This window comes from Lipotes vexillifer, unplaced genomic scaffold (genome assembly GCF_000442215.2).
Source record: "Lipotes vexillifer unplaced genomic scaffold, Lipotes_vexillifer_v1.1 scaffold788, whole genome shotgun sequence".
Lineage (NCBI taxonomy): Eukaryota > Metazoa > Chordata > Mammalia > Artiodactyla > Lipotidae > Lipotes > Lipotes vexillifer.
In genome coordinates, this window is record NW_006791862.1 from 228,699 (window position 1) to 233,475 (window position 4,777).

A 4,777-nucleotide genomic window follows, 5' to 3' on the forward strand; every position below is an offset into this window, starting at 1 on the left:
CAGAGACGGCTTTATGGAGAAGGTACAGGAGATTCACTAGATGGAAACTCACTTTAATGCCAGAAAGGCTCAGAAGTACATCTGTTTCGTAAAGTGAAGTACACACCTAATTAGGTACCAGTGTTTATGCTGAAGAAGAGAGCAGAGTCCTCGTCATAACCATGTCCACTAAATAGTAAGGCAGGTGCTGTGTCTTACTCATCTTGGTCCTACTTTCCCCCCTCCCGCCCCCTCCCGCCCCCTCCCACTTCAACAGCATCTAGAATGGTGCCTTGCACCTAGTAGGCACTCACTTGATAGATATTTACTAAATGAATAAGTGAATGATACCTCAGGAAGGACTTGGCTGGGGGGTAAACAGCTTTCCTGGTCTGGGGCTACTGCAGCCCTGCAGCTGGAAGACCCTATTCCCTCTCATCTTTCTCCCTGTAGCTCCCTGGCAAGCCCACAGGCTGCATGATAGGGGGCCCACCCTACCAGAGATGATTTATGGTTCTTTGTTATACAGACCCTTTCACATTCCTCCCCCATCTTCTTTTTGCAGTCAATTAATCTCATGATATTTAAATCGAACTTTGGGTAGTGAACTATGGCTCACAGTCTTGAAGACAATTGTTCAGGACACGCAGACAACAGACCTAGTATTGAGATCTATAAAAAAGACCACCTCTCCACTGGGATTATCTTAGAGTCCCCTGTTTTTCCCCAGGACCCAAGGAAATGCCTTTATTTCTACCTTAAAGAATGCCAGGTACTCAGCCTGAACAGTGAAAAGGAAGGGAGCTGACAGGGAGCTAACTGGCTATGGGAGGCATTGCTTGGGAATTTCTCCATAATCAAAATAGTAGAGTCCCCAAGGAAGGTATTTCAGTCTGGGCTGCAGGATACCTTTGCAGAGATAGCTAAGGTTATCTTCCTCAGTGCTCTGGGAACCCCAGCTTCGCTGAGTCAATCTGCTGTCAAAATGATGATGGCAAAGTGAAGTGAAACTTTCTTGGTTCTTCATGCTATTACTATAAACTGAAGTTACACTAATCAAAATAAACCCTTTATCGTGGCCATTAGAGTAAAACAGGAGTGAGCAGTTCCTTCCATCTGTCATTAAGTCTATTTTCATCACATCACTCATGGGACACTCTGGCATTATCTTGACTATGTCAATAGAGTCAATAGAATTGAGACTTAAATTCTTGGGCAACAATCACATACACTCATACAAAATCTTCTACAAATGGGCACTTTTGATTTTTATTTATTGATTGTTACACATCATCACCTTATTGTGAAAAGAACTATGGCCGTTAGGTACTAACATGCCATCCATGATTTTTTACAACCCAGATGAGTAGGTGACGCCTTCTCATTTCTTACTGAATGATGCTAAATAAACTCACTGCTTCTCCCTGTGCCTCATTTTCCCTCTGTTGACAATTAGGAGATGGATATTTTGCTGCCTATCCTCCTAAAAGACAGAAAACTCAAAATGTAATGTAAACAACAGAGATATTTCATAAACTAATGTGTTCAAAACCAGTTCGGCATACATTTTAATTTCAGTGAACCACATCATACTTTAGATGTACCAAGGAATCTTGAATAATACTCTTTTGTAAAATAATCAAGCCCCTTGTACACTGGTTTAAAACATTCACGTTTTCAAGTAATAAATTTGCTTAAGAGAGGTTCAGTTAAACTTGCCAAGTTCCCTGAGTTCACTCTATGCACTTGGTGGTATAAAATATTTTTATTACATATATTATCAGCCGAAACATTTATTGTGTACTGTCCTTCCCACTCCTTAAATGCCAGCATTTACCTTTGACCTATATGATATGAACACTTTATTGTTCATTCCAGATGATTCTGTTTCTGTTTTGTTATCTGCAAAATAGAAGTCTATGCTGTATAACTTATAAAAATATTGAATCACTATGTTGTACACCTGAAACTAATAAAATATTGTAAGTCAACTATACTTGAATAAAATTTTTTAAAAAGTAATCTATCCCAAAGCAATCAGGTAAAACAAAAGACATGCATTGAAAAGATACATGGAGAACAAGATTTTTTTAATATTAACTCTTTCTACACTTTGTTAATGTTCACACTATTCTGATTTTGATTTTCCCCCAAGAATTTTGTCCCCCAGACTGAATAATAATTCTGTATTAGCTCTACAGTTCTCAAACTGTGCCCCAAGGCACCACAAGGTGCCACAGCAGCAAGCCTATGGGGGAACATAGAATATTTTTTAAAGTTCCAAGAGCAACACAGTGACACTCAACATCTGTCAGAATTCATGTGAACTTCTAGTACACAGTAAATCATGGTTTCAGCATTAGACCATTATCCTTTTGATGTTATGTCTTTGAGAAGCTGGATTTTCTGCAGCTGTGATGAAAAGCAAGTACTGCATGAATATTGGCGTGGAACAGAAAATGAGTGTGGCCGTGTCTGATCTGAGCTCATGGTTTGAGAAGTACGGACCTCAACAGGCTCATCCATCCCATTAGCAAGTAATCGTGATTATTTTACAAGAAAATAAGAATATATTTTCTCTTTCAATTCATAAGTGTTTTTAATGGCTACTAAATTGTGAAATCATAAATAGATGTTAAGAGATTTGGCTCTAACAACTCAATAAATTGAATTATTACGTTATTTCTTTTGGCCTGAGTTGCCATGAAAAAACTACTGAGACACTAAGAGCACAGTTAATCAAGAAAGTTTGAGAACCTTGGTTTTTTCAACTGTAAACTGAGTCTAATAATAGTATCTACTGCCCAGGGTTGCAGAGAGATTAAATGGGTTAATGTACGAATGATATTTAGAATAGTATCTGGCAAGTCGTTGCAGTAGTAGTATTTGTTACCTAGGACGGTTTTCAATCTTTCTATGTGATAGGAAAAAAAAAACAGTTTTGAGTATGTCTCTGCATCAGTAACATCAAAGATTTATAACTGCCATCATAATCAGAAATTTCTACTAAATTAACTATCTGGGAAGAAAACAGAAATTATTCCATTTAAAAGTTTTTTATTTCTTTGATTTTTATGTCTCCTGGCATTTAAATGTTCATCCAATTATGTTTTTTTACCAACTAGAAACAGAATTTGTCTCTGCTACATACTAGAGAGCCTTTTATTTTATTTTTTGAATGTCACATTGATTTTTATTTCAGTTAATTACCTATGTTTTAGTGTGCTTTTCTTTTTATATAGAGAGTATTTTGAGTAATAGTCTTTAAATGGTTATAGAACTCTCTTGCTTAGTTTTAAGTACAGAAAAGCTTCATTTTTAATTAGCTATATATTTTATTTTATTTTATTTTTATTGAAGTATAGTTGATTTCCAGTGTTATGTTAGCTTCAGGTACACAACAAAGTGATTCAGTAATACATGCACAGTTTTTTAAATTGCTATCAAAAACCCTTTTTCAACAGGTTTACAACTTTTCAAAAAGAATTTTTGAAAAAATTTTGTTCAAGGAAACATCTAATAAGGTTTTTACCCTCCTGCCACCTCCTACTTCCCAACAATGACTTTCCATACACCATTTTGCCAAGGAGGCAGGCAGAATTAACTTGCTATACCTTGATTACAACCTTTGTTTTGCTATAGCCTAGCAAACTCCTCAGAAATGCTTTAATAAGCTCTTCTTTTTAACTTTTTATTTTTATGTAATCTCAGACTTACAGAAAAGTTGTAAAAATAGTACCAAAAATTCCTGTATACATCTCACCAAGATTTCCCAAATATCGAGATTTTACCCCATTTGCTTTATCATTTACTTTGATCATTTTGTTAACATGGCGCCTGCCGATTTCTCCACTATAAATCTACCACTTTTCTCTTTGTAATTAATAATATCTTGTGAGAGGACTTCCCTGGTGGTCCAGTGGTTAAGACTCCACACTCCCAATGTAGGGGGCACGGGTTCGATCCCTGGCTAGGGAACTAAGATCCCACACACCGTGGGGCAACTGAGCCCGCGCGTCTTGACAAAGAGCCCGCGCGCCGCTACGAAAGATCCTGCAACTAAGACGTGATGCAGCCATAATTAATTAATTAATTAATTAAAATAATAATAATGATATCTTGTGAGAACATGCTTTGCAGCTATGTAAATATCCTGTTCCTCATCCAGATTTCATCTACTCATTCTACCATCCATTGATGATTCAATTATTACCATGATGGTTGCCAAATAGTGATTTTTCTAATTCCATCATTCCTTCTAAATTTATTAGCTGACATTCTATTGAGACTCACTTTCCCTTCCCCCACATTATTTACTCTTTCATTTATTTATATGCCTATGTGTTCTTATTTTACTCCGTGGGTTGTAATACATGACTATCAGTATTTATTTTTATGTTTAATTGTCCCAGATTTGGCTGGTACTAATCCCTTCAGTACAGCTCTTTTTGTCATTCTGACCTGTCCTACCATTCTTTGAGCATTTCCTAATTTACTAACTTAATACGATGTTGAAGGTTCATCTTGTTCTTTCCCAGCTCTAGCTCTAGAATCCGCCAGTCCTCCAAGGGGCCCTGGTTCCATTTAGCAGCAAACAGAGTTTAGAAACCAAATTGCTCCTGGGGTGTCATTGCTTCTGGGCTTTCTCAGTGGGCAGGGCTGTCATGTCCAATTCTAATCCAATACTATAGAATTCATTCTACTCTTCTCTCTTTCCATATTTGTAACTCTCTTTTCTCTCAGTGAGAAAATTGAATCTCATTGTTTATATTTTATACATTTACTTCTTCACCCGATC

At 36.9% G+C, this 4,777-nt stretch overlaps 1 non-coding gene across 1 annotated transcript; it reads left to right on the top strand.

Annotated features, from left to right (window-relative positions):
* Positions 1–3,884: 3,884 nt before the first annotated feature.
* TRNAG-CCC (transfer RNA glycine (anticodon CCC)) lies at positions 3,885–3,957 on the top strand. Its single transcript has one exon. It is a non-coding gene; the product is annotated as a tRNA-Gly (tRNA).
* Positions 3,958–4,777: the final 820 nt, after the last annotated feature.